The sequence below is a fragment of the Azolla caroliniana genome, unplaced genomic scaffold (genome assembly GCF_043228905.1).
Source record: "Azolla caroliniana isolate FFs.n. ecotype wild unplaced genomic scaffold, voAzoCaro1.0.p SCAF_9, whole genome shotgun sequence".
Lineage (NCBI taxonomy): Eukaryota > Viridiplantae > Streptophyta > Polypodiopsida > Salviniales > Salviniaceae > Azolla > Azolla caroliniana.
The window spans coordinates 17,013,401-17,025,622 of record NW_028230444.1 but is presented as its reverse complement, the minus strand read 5'-3'; the positions used below and the strand labels follow the sequence as shown (position 1 = coordinate 17,025,622).

Sequence of the window (12,222 nt, the reverse complement as noted above, 5' to 3'; positions counted from 1 at the left end):
TTCTTTACTCACTAAAAAACGTAACTTACATTTACCCTTTTAAAGAAATAAAGTAAGGGTAATAATTACTAAAGAAACAAAACTTTCGTTTTCTTTTATATTACTATCTAATAATAATAATAATAAATATTATTAAAAAAGAAAAGACAAAATAGTGACCGGATACATTAACAATCTCCCCCTCCGCACACACAAGGAGAGAATTGCTTGTGTATCAATTTATCTCCATTCCGGCAAGCTTGGCACATAGCTCAAGCTTCTCCCTTGGAACCACCTTTGTTAGCATGTCAGCAACGTTGTCATCAGTATGAACTTTATCTAGTTGCAACATTTGCTCCTCGATCGCCAATCGTAACCAATGATACCTTACATCGATGTGTTTTGTCCGTGAGTGATACATTGAGTTCTTGCTTAGGTCCATTGCACTTTGACTGTCACAAAAAACCACATAAGTTAATTGGCTCAAACCCAATTCTAAAAGAAACCTTTTCATCCAAAGCATTTCTTTGCCAGCCTCAGTTGCTGCAATGTATTTAGCTTCTGTAGTGGACAAGGCAACACACTTTTGCAATTTGGATTGCCATGATATAGCTCCCCCTGCAAAAGTAAATAAGAAACCGGATGTAGATTTCCTACCATCAAGATCTCCAGCCATGTCCGCATTTGTAAAGCCTTCAAGAATTGGTTTAGAACTTAGATGTACCTCTCAAATACCGTAAAATCCATTTTACAGCCTTCCAATGAGATTTACCAGGGTTAGAGAGATACCTACTCACTGTACCAACTGCATGTGCAATATCTGGTCGTGTGCTAACCATAGCATACATTAAAGATCCAACCGCCGAGGCATAGGGAATTGATGACATCTCATCTCTTTCCTCCTCGGTAATTGGACAACATTTCCTACTCAATTTAAAGTGAGTGGCAAGAGGAGTACTTACTGGTTTCGAATATTGCATGTTGAACCTTTCGAGGATTCTTTCTATGTATGTTTCTTGTGAAAGCCACAATTTCTTTGATTCTCTATCACGAGTTATTTGCATACCTAAAATGTGCTTAGAAGGCCCTAAATCTTTCATGTCAAAAGTTTTAGATAACTCCACTTTTAACCTATTAATCATATTTAGGTCTTGCCCAACAATTAGCATATCATCAACATACAAAAGAAGTATAATAAAATTACCATCCTCAAATTGTTTAACATACACACAATGGTTCGCATTAGTTCTTTTATAACCTTGATTCACCATAAAAGAATCAAACTTTTTATACCATTGGCGCGGTGCTTGTTTTAGGCCATAGAGACTCTTTTTCAACCTACATACCAAATGTTCTTTCCCTTTCTCTTTAAAACCCTCCGGTTGTTCCATGTATATTTCCTCATCTAGGTCACCATGTAAAAAAGCAGTTTTCACATCTAATTGTTCAAGTTCAAGGTTTAAACTAGCTACCAAACCTAACACAACTCGTATTGAGCTTAATTTAACAACTAGTGAGAAAATTTCGTCAAAATCAATTCCTTTCTTTTGACCATATCCTTTTACCACCAAACGGGCTTTATATTTTATAAAGTTATCATCACCCCTTTTTAACTTAAACACCCATTTATTTTTCAAAGCTCTCCTACCCTTAGGAAGTTCAACTAGCTCAAATGTGTTGTTCTTTTTCAAAGAATTAATTTCTTCATGCATGGCCTCTACCCAACTATCTTTGTCTTTAAGAGTTTGCACATCATGAAAACTTTCCGGTTCACCTTCATTAGTGAGTAGAACATATTCAGAACTAGGATACCTCGTGGATGATCGTCGTTCTCTTGTAGATCTCCTTAAAGGTTGATTTGCCACCTCTTGTAATGGAAGTTGCTCCCCCCGCTCAAGACCTGTCTCTGGCAAAACAACATCATTACTAGCATCATTTACAATCAACAGCTCACCAACATCCTCATGTTGCTCCTCTTGTTGTGAGGCACTCTCTTGTGTATCATCATCCATCATAGGAATTGGATCAATATCTACTAGGTCACCATCTGAAGAGGTACTTGACCTTTCCGCCTTGTCAATGTCCTCAATGGTTTGGTCTTCGATGAATACTACATCACGACTCCTAATAAGCTTCTTTCCCACAGGATCGTAACACCTATAACCAAAATCATCTTGACCATATCCAATAAAAATGCATTGTTTAGATTTAGCATCTAACTTTGATCTTTCATCCTTGGGTATATGTACAAAACACTTACACCCAAACACATGTAAGTAATCATAAGAGACATCTTTACCATACCACACTCTATTTGGTACATCACCTTGCAATGCGGTAGTAGGAGATAGATTAATGATATGTGCAATAGTATTCAAAGCCTCACCCCAAAATGATTTAGGTAACCTTGCATCTAAAAGTAAGCACCTAACTCTTTCAACTAGGGTTCTATTCATTCTTTCGGCCAAACCATTTAATTGGGGAGTCTTAGGAGGGGTTCTTTGATGTTTGATACCTTGCTCTCGACAATACGCATCAAAAGATCCACAGTATTCGCCAACATTATCGCTGCGAATACATTTCAGTTTCTTCCCTGTCTCTCTCTCAACAGAAACGTGAAACTCTTTAAAAACATTAAAAACTTGATCTTTTGATTTCAACATTCGAACCCAAAGCTTCCTAGAATGATCATCAATGAAAGTAACAAAATAAAATGCTCCACCCATTGACCTTACCTTCAAGGGTCCACACACATCAGAATGCACTAGCTCGAGTATACCTTTTTGTCGAAGAGAAGAATGCTTAAAGGAAACCCTCTTAGCCTTCCCTGCCAAACAATGATCACATGTATCTAACTTCACATCTTTTAAACCTGGTAGGACGTTCTTTTTTGCTAGAAAGTCAAGTCCCTTTTCACTAATATGGGACAATCTCTTATGCCACAATTTTGAAACATCTTGATTTTCAACATTTTGAGACGCATGGTTATAGCCCTCGTCGTCTAATGTACCTGTGGAGATTAGATCCAATCTAATATCCGGCACGTGTCGTACTTGATGTAGAATCAACTTGACTCCCGTGTTGGTTTGCAAGCAAATGGTTCTTGTGCCGACTACCTTTGCAAATCCATCATTCCCCATCTTCACAACACCATAGTCACCTGGAGTGTAAGATGAGAAAAAATCCCTTCTAGACGTAACATGGTGGGAAGCACCACTATCAAGAACCCAAGTGGTTTCATGGCTACTTATGTTAACTTCATTGTAACTTGTACATACAACAAGTAAATCATTAGAGGAAGCAACATTAACAGAATCGATATTGTCATTCACATCTTTCTTATCTTTCATGTAGTTCGACACTTTATTTTCCTTCTTCCATTTGAAACAATATTTCTTTATGTGACCTGTCTTACCACAAAAATGACAAACTAAATCTTTATATTTAGACTTTGACTTACTTCTACTTCTACCTTTGTTGTTTCGGTCATCACTCCTCTTTTGGCTTCTTCCTCTATTTTCAGCAACAAAGGCTTCCATGTTTGATGTTGCTCCTTGCGTCCTTTGCCGCATTTCTTCATTTAGAATTCCACTCTTCACAAGTTCCATTGTCATACCTCCCTTAGGAGCCGCACTAGCTAGAGTAACCCTAAATGTTTCCCATGACTTGGGAAGAGTATTTAGCAACCATAAAGAAAGAACTTCTTCTTCAAAGTTTATACCCATGCTAGGCAATTGATCAAAACATCCTTGAAATTCATTTAAATGATCTAAAACCGACTTATTTTCTTTATAAGTCAAATGCATCGCTTGTTTGAGTAAAAACAACTTATTATTACCGGTTCTAGAAGCATATAAGGTTTCTAATTTATTCCACAAAGTCTTTGCATTTGTTTCATTCACAACATGATTCAAGACATTATCTCCTACCCATTGACGAATGAAACCACATACTTGTTCATTTTCAAAATCCCATTCCTCATCATTTTTCTTTTCAGGTTTAATCTTTGCGAATATTGGTAAATGCATATTTTTAACGAAAAGCAAATCTTTCATTTTTCCTTTCCATTTTTGATAATTCGTGCCATTTAAAACAACCATTGTTGATGTGTTTGCCTCCATTTATAATCGAGCAAAAAAAACACAACCTCCGCTCTGATACCACTTGATGAGGTATAGACACGTAGGAGTGTAACACGCGTCACGTTTTATGCTCGATTATAATGAAAAAGAAACACAAGAAACACACACAATGACACAACAAAGATTACACAAGATTTAACGTGGAAAAACCCTCAATGAGGGAAACAACCACGGGACAAAAGTCCAAAACCAATCCACTATCGCCAAAGAGATACAACAAGTACAAATTCTACTTCTAGATATACTAGAAATAAGTAGAGATATGTAGCATAGTACTACCGACAAAGATGGTACAATAATCCAAAGGGATAAGATTATCTCACAAGCATATAAGAGAAAAGAAGAGAGAAGAAAACCCGGATAAGAATGTCCACAAGTCGAAGTAGTAGCCGTGTAGATCTCACGTTGAGTAGTGGAGATGGAAAGGAGATTGAGAGTAGATGAGTTGAGCACCAAGCTTCACCAAGCTTCTCCAAGCTTCACCAAGCTTCTCCAAGCTTCACCAAGCTTCACTATGCTTCACACTCCTCATACCTCTCTCTTTCTCACCTCTTCCCATATATATATATATATCTCCTTTCCACCCTCTCTTCTCTTTGTCTCTCTCAAAAACAAAAACGGTCGTTTTGTTTTGTTTTCCTCTTTATTATTATTATTATTATTATTCTTTTCTTTCTTTACTCACTAAAAAACGTAACTTACATTTACCCTTTTAAAGAAATAAAGTAAGGGTAATAATTACTAAAGAAACAAAACTTTCGTTTTGTTTTATATTACTATCTAATAATAATAATAATAAATATTATTTAAAAAGAAAAGACAAAATAGTGACCGGATACATTAACACATACCTCACCCACTATCCACAAGTCTCACCCTCCTACGATGCCTCCTGCGGAAACCTTGCAGAGATATTTCGGGGCATATTCGGCGTCCGCCAAGGCATACGAGACGAAGGAAATCCTTGATCCCTTCTTCTATGAAATAGCCAAGTTCTTGTTGGAAGTCGGATGCGTGCATATAAATGCCTATGGGATGCGAAAACAGAAGGCAGGCATCATCATTGATACATTCGAAGGGCGCGCGGTCGATTGGGGGGTCATTACAGGACTAGCGTTACGGGAAGGCCTGCATGCGTATGAAGGCGGCAAAAAGCTAAGGCCAATCATACAACAGTATCTAAAGATACTATTCCCACCCCGGGGTCTGCCTGCACCACAGCCCAACAAGCCCACTCTGCCGTCTGATTCCGCAAAACAGAGGTTAGCGGAATTGGCCACCACAGAATGGGAGGAGGAACACCAATCGGCCCAGCCCAGCACGCGGACAACACATGAAGAATGGCCAGAGTGCAGGGAAAAAACCTTGCAGGAGCAGGAAGCTGAGCAACGTCAGGAAAGCCCGAGGCCGAAACGGCGGAGGCTGGACAAGAAAGATGGGCGCGGATTAGTAAAAGACACACTCGCAGCCACAGAGACAAGTGTTGTAGCTACGGAACCCAACACCACTTTCGAAATAATCTAGGAACCACGGCTGATCATTACGGCCCAGTCTCAGTGGGGGAAAGGCGTATTTACGGCAGAAAGCAAGGTCCTGAAGTATCCGGATATTCCGAACACAACCCACGAGTTCCGCGCACTATTATAGTTCGGCACTACTTACAAACTCATGGAATTTTTGGCAATGCAACAAATAAAATTCTCACAACGAATAGCCGAGGAGCAGGCGGAGCAGCAAATGATTGAGCGTGCTAACACAAACCATGGAAAGCGATGATGAGGGGCCGCTAGCCAGACTAGGCAGACAACGGAATGTCGGGATACACTGAATGGGAATTGAACTACCCCCATTAAACATGGGCCTCATCGAGCTTCATAGGGAACTGGCAAAGGTCAGTCTTGGCGCCAAGGATATGGCGATTAAAAATAAAAATGTCTGGAAAACGGTTAAACAGACCCAAGCTGAGCTACAAAAGGCCAACGAACGCATCATGGAGTTGGAAGTAACGGGACTACAGCGCAACAGACATCTCGACCAACAGAGAACGCCGTCGAGGCCCAGTCCCTGAGAGAAGAGGTTGAAGCACAGACCATCATTGCCTCGAAAGCAAAGAGGGTCATGGAGCTGGCGGAATCGGAGATTGACCGCCTCTGCTCCGAACTTCGCCAATCCTCTGACAGAGAAAAGGACATCTGAGCCAACGGCCGATAGGGAGTGAAGATCCTTGAAGAGAAACTCGTAGCGGAGGCAGCACAACATACCCGCACGAAAGAAGAAAACTCCAAACTATGGGAGGAAGAGCAAAGATTAGAAACGACGATCACGGGACTCCGAGCGTTATTGGAAAAGAAGAAAGCATGGTTGGACGAGCAGTTTGTACGGGAACAAGAGAGGAGCCATCAGCTCAAAATCCGCCTGAACAATGAAATGGGAAAGCTGGAGGAATTACATTCGAAGGAATCTCAGCTATTGGCATGAATGAGGAAGCGGCGGCGGTCAGTAAACAAGAAATCGAAAACCTCAAGAAAACTATGGAAGAAGCACGCAACAGTTGCCAAGCAATAACTGACAACATGTGGGCGCAATTACAAGTGACGTTAGACAAAGGTTGGATGGCGTGGGCTACACAAGCGGCGGAGTTGCATACTTACCGGGCAGACTTGGAGAACCGCAGAAAAGACGGCCGAGGTTTCTACAAACTCAATGAGGAAAGCATTGTGGTAGTATGCGAGAACCTAGCACAGGATTATCACACGTTAGCGGACCAACACTTCGAGGAACTCGCGCAACTACTACACGATTTTGGCGAAAGTCAGGGAGACATGTTTCACCAAAGGAGGAATCCATCGCAATACCAATAAAAGATATGTTGAGAGACAAGCTCAACATTCGTGCGTTATACGATGCGTAACCCGGTACATAGACTGGGTGCGTAAATCGGTACGCACAACCTAGTTGTATTGGTGCGTAAACCGAAAAGCCGTTAGAGAGATATTCCTCGTAAGGAATAATTTTGGGAGTGAGTGTCGAGGCTCATTTATGAGCACTCAAGTCCTGTCAGTACTTGTGTCAGCCCGATTGCCAGGTCTTGTATAAAAGGTGCTGACTGAGCACGGTGTACGTACAGAATAGATTGAGTATTATTTTGAATTGAGTTTTTGTGTGCTCTCTCTCTATCTCTCCCGCGTAATGTGTATATTCTAAGCTCTCCATTAAACCTGCATTTCTGTGTTCGGTTTTCTATTGCTTCCACAGAACGTATTCTTTTACATGGTATTAGAGCGCGAGGGTTGAGAACCTCTGCAGCCGCCATAGCTTGAAAAGAATACTAACCAAGAAGAACAGGAAAAACAAAATGGGTAAGGGCATGGCTAGCTCGCTTCCTACCGAGAAGCTCGACAAAAAAAACTACGCGTCTTGGTCCTACAAGATACACCAGTACCTGCTCGGGCATGGTTACTAGAGCTATGTCAATGGAGCAAATGACACAACACCCAAATCGACACACAGAGATTTCCCGGCGTGGGAACAGTCGGCGAGTAGAGTATTGTACTGCTTCGCGTCTTTGTGGGCGAACAACTCCTGAGCTATATTCGGGATGGGAAAACACCAAAGGATGCTTGGGGAAATCTTCGCCGCAAGCACCAAAGAAATCTCCAACTCCGACAGGAGCTGAGCAATTTATGACAACACGACTTGTCGGTGGCTGACTACACCTTGAAGATCAAAGAGAGATGCGACTCCTTAGCCTCTATCGATGTGAACGTCAAGGAAGGCAAGATGGTGCAAATCTGTCTCGGGGGACTAGCGTCGAAGTTCGGAGCGTTCTGAACTGCTATGTGTACACGGGAGAATACGTCGTCGTTTTTTGACTTACAGTCGATGCTCCTTATAGAGGAGAACCACGCAGGTGCGTCGACAAGCATACCTGCTGACAACAAGATGTTGTACACAGAGGGAGATAGGCCCCGTGGTAGTGGTGGATGAGGCGAGTCGGTACGCAATGGAGGCGACTAACGGGATCAAGGAAGAAGGCACCGAAGTGATGCCGACAGCAATTCCGAACCCTCCGAAAACAGGGGGAGTCCAGACGACGAGAACCAGCAAGGGAAATCCGCCGCGGAATGCTAGTACTGTGGCAAGAAAGGCCACAGGGACAGCAAATGCTAGAAAAAGTGCGCCGATTCGGAGAGAACCAGGCCCAGATCAGGTTCCGGACGGACCGACAAAGGAAATCAGCAACGATTGCAATACGTTGAAGGATCCGGAAAAGCCGAAAAAGGGTCTGTCTTCGTGACGAGACACGAAGCAAACTCGATGAAGAAGATCACCTCGAAGTCGGACGAGGTGTGGTACGTCAACTCGGGTTCTTCAAACCACATGACGTGCCGGAGACGACACTCCACATTCGATCGCGCAGATCGTCGGTCGTTCAAACATCTACTGTGCCAGTCTTAAATAATAGGTATCCGGGTATTTGATGGTTTCTTTGTGCTGGATGTCCATCAACATCATATCTCAAGTTTTTCATGACATCGTTTTTGCGGTGAACGTGGATCGAACACGTGACCTTCAGATCTTCATTCTGATGCTCTCCCAACATAGCTATCCCCGCGTTTGATTCCACTTTTGTGGGGAATATAGATCAACCTGATATAAGGTGCACGTGAATTCAACATACGACCTTTATTTCATGAAGTTGACTATCTTCCCGCATTTCATCATTCTTCGGTGGTAACTATAGTATAGTAGCACACGATACCTCAAATGGTTCGCGACATTTGATTATACTCTTGCGCTAACTAGGGATCAAAGTCATATCTCAAATGGTTCGGTACATATTTTGTTTTGTTAAACATTTGCGCACTTGATTGCATTGTTGAGGTGAATTTAATAGTATACGACTTTTTTTTTTCGGTCGAGATGAAACGATATCTAAAATGGTTCACGACATATATTGTTTCCTGAACATTGATCCAACATGTGAGCATCAAGACCTCAACCTAACACACTGTGAACTCAACTATCCCCGCATTTGAATTTTCTCGTGTGGTTCAAATAGACCTAAATCTTATCTCTAGTTGTTCGCGACATACCTACGAGGAACGTGGACTGAACAGGTTCCGTTCAAATATCTACTATGCCAGTCTCAAAGAATAGCTATATACGTATTTGCTAGTTTATTCGTGTTGGATGTGCATCAAAATCATATCTCAAGTTAACAAGAAAATTTAATCGAGCGCGTGACCTTGTAATTTTGATTATGACGGTCTACCCACATTTGATTATACTATTGCAGTTACTACTGATCAATGTCATATCTCAAGTGGTTCGGTACATATTTTGTTTTGTGAACCATTTGCGCATTGGATGGCATTGTTGGGGTCAATTTAGTAGTTTACGACATTTTTTTTGGTGGATTGAACAGGTTTCGTTCAAATATCTACTGTGCCAATCTCAAAGATTAGCTATCCGGGTATTTGATGGTTTATTTGTGCTGGATGTGTATCAAAATCATATCTCATGTTTTGTGTGACTTCTTCTTTGCGGTGAACGTGGATCGAACACGTGACCTTCAGATCTTCAGTCTGACGCTCTCCCAACTGAGCTATCCCCGCGTTTGATGACACTTCTGTGGGGAATATAGATCAACATGATATAAGGTGAACGTGAATTCAACATACAACCTTTATTTCATGAACTTTACTATCTTCCCACATTTCATCATTCTTCTTTGGTAATTATAGTTTCACACGATACCTCAAGTGGTTCGCGACATACCCACGAGCAACGTGGGTTAAACATGTTCCATTCAAATATTTACTGTGCCAGTCTCAAAGAATAGCTATCCAGGTAATTGATCGTTTATTTCTGCTGGATGTGTATCAAAATCATGTCTCAAGTTTTTCGTGACTTCTTCTTTGCGGTGAACGTGGATCGAACACGTGACCTTCAGATCTTCAGTCTGACGCTCTCCCAACTGAGCTATCCCCGCGTTTGATGCCACTTCTATGTGGAATATAGATCAACGTGATATAAGGTGAACGTGAATTCAACATACGACCTTTATTTCATGAACTTCACTATCTTCCCACATTTCATCATTCTTCTGTGGTAACTATAGTTCCACACGATAGCTCATGTGGTTCGTGACATATTCTGTGCGATGAACGTGGATTGATCATGTGACCTTGACATCTTCAATGGAACGATCTCCCAATTCAACTATCCCAACATCTCATCGTTCTCTTGGAGTGGATATAGTTGGAAATTATATCTCAAGTATGTGGCGATATATTTTCTATAATGTAATTGGATCGAACGCGTGACCTTGAGATTTTGATTATGACGGTCTACCCACATTTGATTATATGCTTGCGGTAACTAGGGATCAACGTCATATCTCCAGTGGTTCGGTACATATTTTGTTTTGTGAACCATTTCCGCACTTGATCCCATTGTTGCGGTGAATTTAATAGTTCGGGATTTTTTTTTTCGGTTGAGTATGAAATGATATCTCAAGTGGTTCACGACATATATTGTATCCTGAACATAGATCCAACATCTGAGCATCAAGACCGCAATCTGATACACTCTGAAATCAACTATCCCCACGACATATATTGTATCCTGAACATAGATCCAACATCTGAGCATCAAGACCGCAATCTGAGACACTCTGAAATCAACTATCCCCACAACATATATTGTATCCTAAACATAGATCCAACATCTGAGCATCAAGACCGCAATCTGATACACTCTGAAATCAACTATCCCCACGACATATATTGTATCCTGAACATAGATCCAACATCTGAGCATCAAGACCGCAATCTGAGACACTCTGAAATCAACTATCCCCACGACATATATTGTATCCTGAACATAGATCCAACATCTGAGCATCAAGACCGCAATCTGACACACTCTGAAATCAACTATCCCCACGACATATATTGTATCCTGAACATAGATCCAACATCTGAGCATCAAGACCGCAATCTGACACACTCTGAAATCAACTATCCCCACGACATATATTGTATCCTGAACATACATCCAACATCTGAGCATCAAGACCGCAATCTGACACACTCTGAAATCAACTATCCCCGCATTTGAATTTTCTCTTTTGGTTCACGTAGACGTTGTGGTGCTTTTCAACTCCAGATCGTTGCGTCAGTCGGGCGGGAACCACAAAGGTTTTGGACTAGGAGAAAAGAAAATTAGAAGGGAATTAAGAATATGAAATGTACGAGAAAAATAGTTAGCAAATTCGTGAATCCCACGAATCTATTATATTAATTAATCCTTGTAAAATAATCAACAACCCCATACATCTTTCTCTCCTCTTTATATAAGGATGGAAGAGGGTAAGCATAGTTCGACACGATACCTAGTGGTTCGCGACATATTCTGTCCGATGAACGTGGATCAATCATGTGACCTTGACATTTTCAATGGAACGATGTCCCGATTCAACTATTCGAACATCACATCGTACTCTTGGTGTGGATGTAGTTCAAAATTATATCTCAAGTATGTGGCGATATATTTTCAATAATGAAATTGGATGGAGCACGTGACTTTGAGATTTTGATTATGACGGTCTACCCACATTTGATTATACTCTTGCAGTAAGTAGGGATCAATGTCATATCTCAAGTGGTTCGGTACATATTTTGTTTTGTGAACCATTTGCGCATTGGATCGCATTGTTGCGGTGAATTTAGTAGTTTACGACATTTTTTTTCGGTCGAGCATGAAACGATATCTCAAGTGGTTGAGAACATATATTGTATTGTGAACATAGATCCAACTTCTGAGCATCAAGACCTCAATCTAACACACTGTGAATTCAACTATCCCCGCATTTGAATTTGCTCTTTTGGTTCACGTAGACGTTGTCGTGCTTTTCGGCTCCGAATCGTTGCGTGGGTCGGGCGGGAACCACTGAGGTTTTCAAGAACTTCCGCATCGTTGTATGTTGATGATCCAAACTATTGTCGTAGAGAATCACCCAATCTCCTTCTTCAATCTTCCGCGGTCATAGTCGGTGCTTTGTGTCGAACTGGCTTTTATTCCGGAATCACGCTTC

At 41.3% G+C, this 12,222-nt stretch overlaps 2 non-coding genes across 2 annotated transcripts; both read right to left on the bottom strand.

Moving 5' to 3' along the window:
- Window positions 1-9,666: 9,666 nt before the first annotated feature.
- TRNAF-GAA (transfer RNA phenylalanine (anticodon GAA)) lies at window positions 9,667-9,739 on the bottom strand. Its single transcript has one exon. It is a non-coding gene; the product is annotated as a tRNA-Phe (tRNA).
- Window positions 9,740-10,043: 304 nt separating this feature from the next.
- On the bottom strand, window positions 10,044-10,116 carry TRNAF-GAA (transfer RNA phenylalanine (anticodon GAA)). Its single transcript has one exon. It is a non-coding gene; the product is annotated as a tRNA-Phe (tRNA).
- Between the last annotated feature and the right edge of the window lie 2,106 nt (window positions 10,117-12,222).